Consider the following 14583-nt stretch of genomic DNA (forward strand, 5'->3'; position numbering starts at 1 on the left):
TAACGCCATCAAGCAGGTATTATGGTTCTCATTTTACAGATGAGAAAACTGAGCCACAGAAAAGTTAGATTGCTTACTCAAAGTCACATGGATAGCAGATTTAGCAGCTGAGCTGTGACAGGCAATGGGAAGCAAACAAGACATTCTTAAATAGGGTAGTAGAAGAGCCACCTGTGTGTGTGTGTGTGTGTGTGTGTTCATGATATAGATAGAGTGATGGAAACATACATGCATATGCAAGAAGAAGGTATGGACTTGAGAAAATAAAGCCTGGACTAAGGTAAAGGAGGAAGACCAGTTAGAAGTCTACTATAATATTTCAGTCGAGAGATGACAGTAGTTAGAATGAATGCAGCCAAGGAGAAAATGATGAGGGGAGTGACAGAAGATATACTTAGGAGATAAATTGGACAGACTTGGTAATGCAAGGTGAGAAGAAGCAAACCATTGAGGACCATTGCGAGATGAGGAAATTAGTTGGATGAAGATGATGTAAACCTTATAGGCTCGGGTTCTTTTAAAGTAGTTGTTCCCAAGCCTTTAATATGAAAGTGACCCAGCCTTTCTATGACTGAGTGACCCCAAGTCCCAGGGGTAAACAATTCTACAAAAATAAACCAGTGACTTTTTTCTACAGAATTAGGACAATGCAAACCTTACAGGGAAGAATCTACAAGGTATCGTCTACTTAAACTCTAATGATCTACATTCGCAACTCTGGCACTCTGTAACCTTGGTCTCAGGCAGGAAATGCATGCAGTAGTGACTGACAGGCATTAAGTTCTGGGTTAAGGATAATATGTCTCAAGATTATTTCTTTTTGGGAGTATATGTATGCCCAGATTTACATATTGCACTGGGACAAAAGTCAAACAAGAATGTAAAAATTATCACCACCAGGATATATTTATTATATATGTATATTTTCCCCAGTGAATGCTATCCCTTACATGTTAATCTGCAGACAATGTTAAAAAATATGCAGTAAAAAAGCCATTTTGTTTTCTTTAGAAAAACATCTACATTTCACAATTATCAGTGGAATATTGTGCAGTCATTAAAATAATGCTTCTGAAAAAGTAGGTGATGACTTAAAGAAATATTTACTACATTAAATGAAGTTACCATATATTAAATGTTATATAGATTCTACAATATAAATGCTGTATAGTATTCTACCTAACCAATACTCCTCAAAACTCTCAAGGTCATCAAAACAAAGAAAGCCTGAGACATGTCTTAGTCAAGAGGAGCTTAAAGAAACATGATGACAAAATGTAATATGGAATCCTGGATAAAATCGTAGGACAGAAAAAGGTACCAAGTAAAAGAGCACTCTAACATTTAGGTTTATGCAAACTCCTAAATATCAAAAAGTTCAACAAAGGCCTTAATACATACAATGACTACTTAAAATGATATATTTTTACTGTATTACTTGTCAAAGTCTTTAAAAAAAATTGGAGGTTTGTTAAGAAACTGTGCTAAGTGGCTTCTATTTTATCTTTTATTTTAACGTAGAAGTGGGCCCAGCAGTGCCAAGTTACCCCGTAGGCAGACAAAGCACAGCCTTGAGACACGAACAGAGCAGGGCATCAAAACCACTTATTTGAAAGAAGATATTTGATATTTCTCTAACTTATGATTTGGTACTATTTATATTTTGAATTAGTTTGAACCATAAGAAATTACCAAGACTTGACTATTTTTATTTGCAGAAGATAACTTCATATAGTTCAATGTAGGACTTAGAGGAATGAGTAGTCTGTGTTGTTCGGGGCATATGAAGTCTCCATCTGGCTCTGCTGCCAACCCAGTTTCACTGCAGGCTCTTAAGAAGCAGGCTCTTAATTTGGGTGGTCAGCTTTGTAAAAATATCTGCACAGTGTATGTTTTGACCCCCTTCTCTCATCTCACCTAATCTCACCTCTCCTACCCCAGAAAAAGCAACGTAGTCTGGCAAGGCCTGGGAGGCAAAGGAAGCTTGGTTACCTCTCTAACTCATTAAGCACCTGAGCAAAGACAAAGCAGATTTTGTAGGAAGTTTTTTGAAACTCAGGAAAATCTCCATCCTCAGTGGGCTTGCTAGGAATTAGTTTTTGTTTGGGGGAACCAGAGCCTATGATTTTGTGTGATACTTCCTGAAGGAACTAAGAGTTTCAGAAGAGAGTGAGGAAACATTCTGGAATGAAGATCTGGAAAAAGTATTTGGTTTGTTAAAAGGCTCCCGTGCCCCGCATTTGACCTGCATTGCAGAGTCTTTAGTAATAAGTCAGTATTTTATCCTAGCTTCCTCCATCCCTCCCTCCTCCTTCTAACTCCTGATTTTTTTTTTTTTCTTTTTTTTCTGGAGTAGCAGCCACAGAGCATGGGGTGAAAAGTCGCTGGAAGGACAAGTTGACAGATAGCATTTGGGTCGCTGGGTCACTGAAAGGCGTCGTGATCTGGGCTCAGACAGAGCGATTTCCTCGGTGATTTTAATCTTTCGTCTGTTCACACGTCATGCCACCTGGACATAATGCAGAGAAATCTGGAGGCTTAACAAACCTTTCCCCTAGCCCCTAAAGCTTACTTGGACAAAAAGAAAGAGAGAAAGAGAGAAAGACAGGGAAAGAGAGTTAACCCTCTCCCTGCCACCCCCATCAACAGCAGAAAAACCTAGGAGTGGAAAGACCTTTCTAGCAACTAATAAGCTCAGGGCTTTGTCTGAGCAACAAGAGCCCTGTCTTTATGGAGACTGTAAATAATATAACAAGTTGCCCCATTTACCGCCTTAGACACATATACGTGGCAGCTTTATCCTTTTTCGTTGACCCTCTGTCTACGTTTTGATTTACTTTCAAATATCGTCTGGTAGATTCTTGGAAAACATTTATTTGGTGGTGGGGGTTGAGGTACACCCAGATGGAGAAAGGATGTAGAGAAAGAGCTACCCACGAAAGGAAATATTAATATCTTCCCCGTGACTGTGACCAGGCAGTCTGTTTTTCTTATTTCCCCATAAGTTTCTGAGCTATTTCCGGCCAAGGGTGTTAAAGCTTAGAATTAATGGATTTCAACAAAGTGGATGCCGATGTTCCAGAGAAATGCTTCTGCTTAACTTGTTAGCAATATGTGCCAGGTCATGCTTGATAGTGCTGGGGAGTGGGGAGGAAAAGGCACCCAAGGTACTGCCAGGAGGATGCTCCTTCAGGTTTCTTCCCTCTGGACAAGTGGTGGAAAGAGAGAACGGCTCTGGTGCTCACCCCTTGCTCCCACAGAATGCTCATCATCTTCTGTTAAAGCACTTATCAAACTTTGTCATGGTTATCTGCTTAGATGTCAGCACTAGACCATGAACTCCACAGGGGGACTTTATCCTTCACATCTCTCAAAGTGCCTGGAATATAATGGGACGTTTAAATGTTTGCTTGTTCTTTTTATCAAACAGGGCTTAAGCACCTACTATTGCCAGATAGAGAGTTAGTCAATGGGGATACAATGAGGGATAAGTTAGGGTCCCTTTTCTTAAGTTGCTCCTAGTCCGGCCAGGTAGACAGACATACAAATATAACATTGATAATAACATGCTACAGATGCTTCCCTGGATGTACAGGGCTCCATGGAGGGAATCATTAAAGAGAGGGCCATTCTACCGGGGAGGGGAAAGGTGGATTAGGAAAGACATAAAGTGATTGTAGAGGTACAAGCCAGAAGCTAAACAGACCAGTGGAAATGCTACCTCAACAGCCTTTGAGAGAAGTAGTGAGATCTGATATACTAGCACTATCAGTGGGGATGAGAGAAGATGCATTAAGAGATAAAAGGAAGGTGGTTCTACAGAACTCAGTGGCCACCAGTGATACAGGAGTTAAGAAGAAATTACTTAGGCAGATAGTAATTTGGTATGGGAGTCCTCAGTAAGGCTTTTCTTTTTAATGAAAAGCAGCCCCAAATTATTTTCCTTTCTAACAAAGAGCAGCCTGTAAAATCCAGCTGCAGACCTAGATACCGGCAGTTGTGCCAATCAAGTTCAAGATGGCGGCTCCATCTTCCCTTCTCTTTGTCAGCCATGTGTACAGTAAGAAGCAGACAAGATGGCGCTGAGCAACTGAAATGCCTATTTGCATGATAAGATTAGCGTGGGGGACCAGCCTTCCCTGCACACTACGTAGATGTCATAACTAATCAAACCAATCTATGAGCCCTATGTAAGTCAGACACTGCCTCCTGAGACTGTATTATAAAATGGCGCATTCGCACCAACTGCTCCTTTTCTCTGCTGGGAGACCTTCTTTTGGGCTTTCTCAACATGAGGAAACTTTTTTCTCTCTTTTCTTCTTTTTCTCTCTCTTTTCTTCTTTTTCTGTTGAATTTTCTGCTCCAAAATCCACTCCTCATGTGTGTCCGTGTCCTGAATTCCTTCTACACCAAGACCAAGAGCCAGGGTATGTACCCTAGTCAAGGGAGCTGTTTCACCAGGATAAAGAACCAGAAGGAAAAGGAGAAGTTGGAGATAACCTCCTTCTGGCATTGGTGACTGAGTCTTTAAGGGCATGGTTCCCCAATACAGGGAAAAGGAAAGAAAGAAAGGAGGTCACGATAGAGGCTCTAATGTCATGGCTGTGTTTGTTAATCTCAATAATCAATTTAACTGTGTTTGCTCAGGTTATTACAATTGCCTTTGCTATGAATGGATGCAACTTACCTTGTTGCCATTAACCCTGGAAGAACTCCATTTACTTGTGCCACAGTACAAAGGAAATATCACAGGCAGCAAATGTGTGAACCTAGATTGAGGTCTGGCTCAGAAACCCTGAGGCCCAGTTTACTCACCTCTATGCTAGAGATAAGCACTCCTTCCCTGCCTGCCTACATTATTAGTCTGTGGTGAGGGTGGAATGAGATTATGTACCTAAAAGCTACACAATACAAGAAGTGAGATACGCAAGCCCTTGTATCCCAAGAATTTGGAGGGACACTGGCCTTTCCAGCAGAATTGGGGTCACTGACAGAAGGCTAATGAAAATTAAAATCATCCACTGCCTTGAAGTAAACAGACCTGACTCGTGAAGCTAAAACTTCTCTGAAGAGGATATTTGCCAAGCGGCACTGCTCAAAGGAAAGTATTCTGTCAAATCCACCCAGCCTGCATTCCAGATTGCTGAACTTTCAGGAGGCCCATTTATCACAGGAAAACTACAACTTCCTTGATCAGGTCACCCCAATTTGCACAGGCGGTAGCCCTAAATCTTGGCCAAATTCTAGTTAGGTAATTCTATTTAGCTTTTCATGATTCCAGCATCGGCTTCACTGGGAACATTGTCCTTCCCTCCTGTCATCCACCTGGAAATTGCCATAGCTAGGAGAGATCTCACTACATTTTTGTCTGTGCTGAGTAGATTTTCCTCTGCTTTGAAATGAAGATATTTTTCTTGTTAAACCAATTTCCAGGTAACTTATTTTTAGAACTTAGCCCCAAACCTTTTCTCACTAACCAGGTAAATTAGAGAATGAGAGACCATAATAGCTCTTCCGGAACTTGATTGTTTGTTTGCAGGGTCTGCAAAGGCAAAGAATTGCTAGTGGCCAGGCAGATCACATAAAGTGTGAAGAGGCCAGTGGGGTGCAAGACAAATGGGAGTGATAAGGACTGGGGAGTTCATTTCACATCTAAACTCATTTTTTTAAAGTAAAACATTGTACAATGTAAACAAAACTCATTCCTGAGTTTAATTTGTTTTCCAGGTCACCATTTTTTAATCTCTAATAATCTAACCCTTGAATCTTACAAATTAAAAACAAATAACAGAGGCACGGAGAGATACAATTTACAGAGCCAGTTGAAGGTAAGTCTGCATTATTGTCGCACCGCCTGCCACACAGTCCACACAGCTGGGCTTCCATTCCAGGTTGCTTTCTCTTCCAACCTTTAGAAAGTTGCATTATCCTATCACAGTTTCCCTGCTTTCCTAACATTCTTTCTTACTATCTCTTATGCTAATGGTATGCATTTTTTGATTTTGGTAGAAAGAATGCTGGGACTTTGAATGATACGGGTCCAGTCCTGATTCTATCCCATATTGGCAGATCAACCTGGGCTGGCTTCTTAACTAATTTTGAGTTTACTCATCAGTGAGCACTATTACAAACTAAAGATTGCTCATCTAATTCAATTAAAAATTTTAATGCCATTCAAATTTTTAAAATTCTCTCCAAATAGTGCAGTAGGCCCACACTAGGATACTATTTATTTAAAGTTACTGCCTATACTTAGTAAATTGATATTTTCTGTAACTGAGACCCTTCCCACCAAAAATGCTGTCCATTATGCAGTAAGTATCCATTGGGTAATCAGATTCTTATTAACTGGATTAGCCCCCATTAGAATTATTTTAAAAATTGTTTTGGAACATTGTTTATAGAGAGATTTGGGATTAAAAACTTGTTCTGTCATTTAAAATTTTTGTGACCTTAGAAAATTATTAAAGCTTAGTTTCCCAATATGTAAAATGAGAAAACAATAGCTACTTCATTAGCATAAGATTAAATGAGAGTGTGTGCAATGCCCCTGGCACATATGCTAAAGTAATATTTATATTACATAGTCAGGTATCTTCGCTAACCCTTTCCCTCCTTTCCTACCTTTTATGTGACCAAAACACAGGTTTACTCTAGAGGATCTAACTGTTTTATTTTTAAAAAGGTTTTTTAGAAACACATTTTTTTTCTAGTTGAAAGAGTCTGGAAAACTAAAAAATACAACATAATTTGAATGGAAGTAGCATTTGGTTGCTTAACATGAACCTGACAAATAAATAGATTTCCTTAAAGTTCCCCAATAGAACTGTTATCCCTGTTGGTCCCCTAACTCAAACAACATATTAAAGAAGAATAAAGGATGCATAATTTTTTGAGGTCTGAACTCATTATGTGCTTTTGATTTTCAAAGATATGTTCCAAGTGAATGACGGGTGAGAAAACCTCCTGCCATACTCTCCCACATTCTCCACAAAGGGAAAATTTTGAGTGACAGTTTTGTGCTCATAATCCAACCTTTAGAGAAGTCTCCAAAGGATTTCTTCTTTGAGCATGTGGAGACTTGGTTTAAGCATAACGGTTTAATTGGAGAATGATGAGGCTTGGACAGGTGATGGTGTGGGGATTGGGACATGATCAAATAAGGATGAGATGTAGGGTAGGAAAAATAATACTGGGGCTCTTCTTGCATTATCCCTTTGCCCCAATCCCTGAGGAATCCTGAAACTCTTCATCTTATGGTGGAAGTAGTATGCTTAGTTTAAAATCTTTCGGCACTCATCTAGGGACTGAGTCCACTATGTCTTTGAATTTTAAAGGAAGCTCCCTCCTCAATGTTTGCTCCCCGGTTGGTGTTTGAACCAAAATGAGACATACCAGTCCTAGTGATGACCTTTGAATGTACAGCATACCATAATTTCAAGCACTAGAAAAACTCCTAGTAGATGAGTCCTGAATGTAGGAGCAAATAACTCTATAACTTGAACACTTTCCAGCTCAGCCACCATATTTGATGAATGGAGAAAATAAGGCCCAGAGAAACTAAATCGATCACCTAAACTAGGAGTTGGCAAACTATGACTCACAAACCAAATCTGGTTCATGGCCTCTTTTTGTAAACAAGGTTTCATTGAAAAACAGCCATACTCATTCATTCACACATTATATCTGGCTGCTTTCATTTCACAAGAGCAGAGTGTAGTAGCTGCAACAGGGACCATATGACCCTGAAAGCCTAAAATATTTGTGATCTGATCCGTTACAGAAAGTTTGCTGACCTCTGATCTAAAATCACATAGTCAACTGGTAACAAAGCCAGGACTAGAATTAAGGTCTTGAACCACACCAGAAGACACAAAAATAATATGAAAATTTGAAAAAAAGCAATGTATATAAATACTTGGGGTCCTGGAAATAAAAGAAATTACTGAACCTGATATATTTCTATTATTTGTATTGCTGCTATAATAAATATCAGGATACTCTTCTAAATCTACTAGTCCTAAACTACACTTTAACCAAGGTCAAAAATTAGAGATGAACTACATTAGTTCACCAAAGTCCTCCATGGCCCATGCATCCATTTATCCAAGATAACTGTCAATCTGCTCATCAGACATGCTGTTGTTATACATTCTCTTTTTGTGCCTTTAAAAAAAAAAATCCTGTTTAAGGATCATTCAGCATCTTAATAAGGATTTCATGAAGATTAAGCAGTAAGGGCATTTAAAGAACAAATCACACCAGACAAACTTCATAACCTTTTACAACATAATTTCAAATTAGCAGATGAAAGGAAGGCAAGGGATCTTATATCTCTGCCTTTTTGTAAAACACTTGCGACAGGATCTCTCACAAAATGTTAGTGGCAAAGCTATTTTGTATCAGCCTTTGCCAATTCAAACGGTCTTCAATGCTTCCACCTAGACTGAAGAGAGAGTGATAATAATTGGCAACCCAAGGAGTTTGGGCATGGATGTGGCACCTCTGAGGTTACTAGGCAATATTACCATTAACCTTGAATAGGGCACACTAAAGTCATGATCATCAAATTTGTGGGTGATATTCAGATATAACATCTCAAGGAAGGTCAGTCAAAGAAGAAAAAAAGAATTAAATAAAAGTAAATATACAGACATGGACTCAGCCAAAAAATCTGTGCAGATAAATAATAAGCCAGTGTCTTACCCTTGAAGCAGCTCTTCCAAATTTGAGACCCAGAAGTGACTGAACACCCAAAATATTGAATTGGAAGTTAGGGTTACTACTACTAGACATGAACAGTTTTGGTACAGCCTATCACTATTCAAATTATGAAGATAAAGTTTTCTAAGCAGCATGGCATCTTGGTTGTTAAATAATAAAGGAAAAATATCCAATTCATTCATTTGTGTATTCATTCATTCACTCACTCACTCAAAACTGGTGCCTGTCATGTACCTATCACTGCTTTACTTTAAGTACAAAACAAGCATAGATCCTGCCCTTAATGGAGTGCTCTCTTCTCTCTCTCTCTCTCTCTCTCACACACACACACACACACACACACACACACACGGTTTTTTGGGAGATGCTAAGTACTAGGAAGTAAAATAAAGCAGGATGATATACAATGACAGAGGAGAGGGGGACAGGCTGTACTACATTTGATGGAAGGATGAGGGAAGCTCTCTCCATGAAATGGAATTTGAGTAAAGAAAGGATGATCGAGACAGGGGAAGCAGAAAATGCAAAGGTCCCAAAATGAGAGCACATTTGATATTTGGAGAACACACTAGAGGAATATGGAGAACAAAAGGAAAGGTCGTGGGAGCTGAGATCAGAGAGGCAGGCAGGTGCAAAGGTAAATATTATCTTGTAGGTTTTGGTAAGATAAAATTTGGTAAGGTAAAATCAATTCGTATTTTATTTTTATTGAGATGAAGAGCCACTTTAAGACAGAAACTAACACCTTAAAATGATCACTCTGGTTGCTGTATGGAGAAGAGACAAGGCAGCCAGGTAGAAGGAGGAAGGCAGGTTGAGAGGATAGTACAATATTTTAAGTGAAAGCTGATAGCAGCCTGGACTTCGGTGGATGCAAGCAGTGAAGGTGACCAAAAGTGGTTGGATTATGGATATATTTCGAAGTTATATTCAATAGGATTTATCACTTGTTTGGATGTGGAAAGAAAGAGAATAAAATGAATCACAGATGCCTTTAAGGTTTTTTGGCTTGAACATCAAGATAGTGCAAGTTGCCATTTTACTCAGATGGAGAGAATTGGGAGAAGAGAAGCTGAGGGGGTGGGAATCAAGAGTTCAGTTTATACCAATTCAGTGAGTCGGAGCATTGCAGACATCACTCTTCCTTATACCTGATCTTTCTGAGAACCTTCTGGAGTTCTCCATCCTGGGACCCTAAGTGGTCATCAGAAGTTGAAGTTTTATGCCATGGTAACCAACATTAGGGAGCAAGTATTATGCCCAAGATAAAGCAAAACAAAACAAAAACATTAAGAACACAGAGAAAAAGCCACAGAGCAGAAATATCACTGCCTCTACCAATGAAAAGCCAAAAGTTAAATCTATTGAAAAGTTAGTAAGAAATAGCAGGGAGCAATTTGGTTTTGGTCATGCGATATTCAAAAACAGATCTTGAGGCGGGTGAATTTAGAGATGGGAAAAGAAGAACAAAAAGAGGATTAGGGAAGATGTTAAGTTGCATGCTGTCTTTGGAAAGTAGAGTTATGTGTGGGTTAGAATCTGCTGTTCTCAAATTCAGAACAAAGATAACAAATAGTGTAAAATTGTGGCTTGTCATGATTAGCTAGTCACATTCAGAAAGTTACTTCCTTTTTGGTGCTTCAGTTTCCTTCTCTGTTAAAGATAAGGTATAAACTAGATAGCTTTTTACAATGCTCCCACCTTCCAACATTTAATAAATTCTAGCTTATGGCCACTCCCACTGTATCATTTCTCACCTTATGACATGAACCTCTCCCATGAAGTGTGTGTTAATAGATGAAAGGGAACTGTTTCAAGACATTCATTTAGAAAGATAATAATAGCATCAGAAAAAAATAGAACCAAGAAAATGAGATAAAATTCACTCTCACTACCACAGAAGGTTATAAAACCTTTCCCTTACTCCCTCAGAGTCCTCTTACCTTTTGAGTTCTACCCCATATGTTGAAGCAGGAAGTGTCCTGCACAATGCAAACTGTTTGACAGCATCCCTAACCTCTTCCCACCAGATTCCAAGAACAACACCCCCAACCTCCTCCTGTTGTAACAACTAAAAAACATCTCCAAACATTGCCAAAGGTCCCCTAGGGGACAAAATTGTCTCTACTGGACAACCACTGATCGGAGAGAAGCAAGCCTACCAGTTCCATTTTCCTGCTTGAGTGAAACACCACCCTGGGCAGCATACCCTCTGACCACGGCTCATTACACCAGCTTACAGATAACAATATTTGCCCACCATATAAATTCCCATCCATACAATTAAGTAAGACATGGTTTGTCTATTGGCATATCCAGCTTCTTGATTGCCTTTCCCTGATATTTAAATCCAAGTACAGTGGTTTGGCATAAATAATACACAGTCAGCTGAAGCCTGAAAGATACCGTAAATATCCAAGTTCTAAACTACCGTGGTTTTTTCAAGTATACTACATACAAACCACTCTTAGCTTGAGAGGGAAAGGAAAAAATCCAGCCCTAATGCCATTACTTAAATAGGCCCATTAAAAATGAGCTGTGGGTGAAATACGCCTTTATTAAACAGATGACATTACATCAGGAATGATGAATCATAAAGTTTCTTTTCGGTATTACAATGGTATACGACCTTTTAAACTTTAATCATTCACCTCATATTCTGCACTACCGTCAGGTGTGCAGGCTTCTTGCAATTACATTAACATGAGGCAGCTGGGGAGCTGTTGGCATCCATTCTCAACAAACTTTTAATAGCATGGCTCCACGACATAAAGCCAGAGCTGGGGCAGCCCCACGCCTGTCTGGAAAGCAAAGCACGGCCTCCAGCTCACCGCCAGAGTCCAGCAGTGACAGGAAAAGTACTGTTGTGTCTCACACACTACTGTTCTCCCAGAAGTTGGCATAGGATCTAGCACACAGTAAAGACTGACTCTGTCAATGCTTGTAGAACAAATCTCAAAAGTATTGGAATAATCTGTTACATTTGGACAGGGATCTCAGTTTAAAAGATCGTTATTCAGTTTTCACAGGGAGTGGATGAAGAAGGCCCAAGGTCACATTGGTAGTAACTAATGGAACTGGATTACAGTTTGTGTTCTTTCCACTGTGGATAGAAGACAACACTGTGCTCTTGATAAAAGCACAGGCTTAGCTTCCATCCCAGCCCTTCAGTAACTGTGCACCTTTCTCAAGTCATTTAAATCCCCTAAGATACACACTCCTTCTAGGTCGATTGGGAGAACTATTTGAGATGATGCATGTAAAAAGCTTGCCATGATGGATGGCACATGGGAAGCACCCAATGAATGTTATTTATAATTATTTACAACTTCATAAAATATCCTATGGGCAAACTGAAAACTACAGAATCCTCAATGGAAAGCAAAATTTGAATTGTCAGTCACCTTGTGAACCATCATCCCTAAAATTTGATTGAGGCTCCAGTTAATCTGCATTTACTTTTCTCTTGATCTTTCTTCTTTCTAGTTGTTAGTAAGGGACAATTAGTCACTTGCCCCCTAATAGCCTTATCCCGCAACCTGATACCAAAAATATCCCACAGCCCCTCTTGAGAAGTTTCATTTCATGAACTCTTTGTGTCAGTGATAATCTAACTAATATATAAGTGTTTTTAATTGTAGTTCTTCTCACCAACATTTTAAATGGCACAGAAGAAAATATAAGGAGGTTCAAGAAGAATTTTAGTAAAGTTTTTTGATAGATTGAGAAGTTAATAAAAGTAATTTTGAAATAAATCTTTGGAGTTGTAGCCATGTAAGAAAACTAACATTTTCTAAAAAGAATTACCGATTGGTTTCTGTTCAGACACAATATGCAAGTGTGGACAATATGCAAGTTTGGATAAAACATTATTTTGTCCTAGGATAGTATATACTATACTCCTTACGAGACTTCATTCAAAATTAGGATTTCATGTATCATTTAGTATACTTTAGCTATAAATTTCAGAAACACCAACTAAAGTAATATGAATGATAAATAACAGAAAGTCAGGAGATATGTTGGTATTAGAGTTCATTATCCTGTTAACCCAACAATGTCAGCAAGACTCAGTTTCTTTCCATCTTTCATTCAGCATTGTCAGTTGTTGCTCTGGTCTTTTGCCTAGTTTCTCCCATGGTCTCCAAATGTTGTCATACCTTTTCAACATCATCATAACCAGAGGTGGCAAAGGAAAGGACTACTTCCTTAAAGAAGTCTCTTTTGTCAATAGCAAAGAAACCTTTCTCATATTGTCTCCAATAGGTATTATTTTCTGTTTCATTGGTTGGTTCTGGTTCACATAATTACTCCCAAACTAATCATTGGCAGAGAGAGTGAAATTATCATGACTGGCTGAAAACGATCATGATTCACCCCCTGAATCATGATTTAATACTCTGACCAAAGCTGAGGTTCTGCTTGCAAGTTAGAAAGTGACTGAGAACAGCTATTGGGTAGGCAAACAATTGTCTGTTATCATCCCATTAGCCATATTCTATCTAGTTCAGTGGTTCCTGAATCACCTTTTAAACATTCTGCTCATATGCTAAGTCAATTGTATTACAATCACTGGAGTAGGACACAGGAATCAATACTTTTTGAAGCTCCCTGGGCGATTCTGAAGTGTAGAGATGTTTGGGGATAACTGTCCTAGCTATCAGTTCATGTGAGCCACATTAGCAGGGGTCTACTGAGAGGTTTCCTTTCTGGTCCACAGGGATCCTGCAGGTCCAGTTCAGTCTCATTGGACACACAGAGAAATGCCTTATGATTTATGTTGACTTGAACAGAATATGAAAATATGTCATCATACCACTACAGAATCAACACAACAGTCAAAATATGAGAGAGAACCAAAAGTTCCCCAAAATCAGCTGAATATTTTAAAGTATTAAATATTTTATTGTTTTATGACTTTTAAGCCAGTTTATCATTTCCAAATGATGATTAAAATGGGATAAAATAGCTCTGCATCATAACTTACAGTAGGGAGTTTCAGAATTGTAAAGATAATCTAACACAACCACCAGGATGTTAGCTTTACATGACATTTTACAAGGCGAGAATTTGTTTTCTTTTCTTTTTTATTTATTTTTTTTGAGACAGAGTCTTGCTCTGTCACCCAGGCTAGAGTGCAGTGACACGATCTTGGCTCACTGCAAGCTCCGCCTCCCAGGTTCACTCCATTCTCCTGCCTCAGCCTCCCTAGTAGCTGAGACTACAGGTGCCTGCCACCACGCCTGGCTAATTTTTTGTATTTTTAGTAGAGATGCGGTTTCAACGTGCTAGCCAGGATGGTCTCAATCTCCTGACCTCGTGATCCGCTTGCGTCGGCCTCCCAAAGTGTTGGGATTACAGGCGTGAGCCACCGTGCCTGGCCAAGGCAAGAATTTTTTACCCATTTTTTTCACTGCTGTGTCCTTAGTGCCTAGATGAACATCTCATACCATGCCTGGGTTTATGACTCTTGCTCAATTTCCTCATCTGTTATATGGCGACATGAATACCTTACATGACCCATAGGACGAGGGAATAACTGCATTTTGAAAATGCAAAACTGAGAGCCAGTTCTAGCACCACCAGCTGAGCGACACGCTAGGGAGTCAATCTCCCTGAGCTTCTGCAGGAAGAGAAATTCTATTTTGTATCTCAAAGAGTCTCTATGGGACTTCAGGGTGGTGGTGTATGTGAAAGTGCCTTGCAACATGTACATTCCTATACAGATAGGAGTGATTATTTTAAAGGAGATAAACATAAATGTTCAATTAATGCAAGACAAAATTCAGAGTGCCTTCCATATGAAATGTGCTTTTCTCTTTCTCCGTCTTCCTCTGTCTCTCTCAAAATGTTAATACG

The sequence above is a fragment of the Pongo pygmaeus genome, chromosome 1 (assembly GCF_028885625.2).
Source record: "Pongo pygmaeus isolate AG05252 chromosome 1, NHGRI_mPonPyg2-v2.0_pri, whole genome shotgun sequence".
In the NCBI taxonomy this organism is placed as follows: Eukaryota; Metazoa; Chordata; class Mammalia; order Primates; family Hominidae; genus Pongo; species Pongo pygmaeus.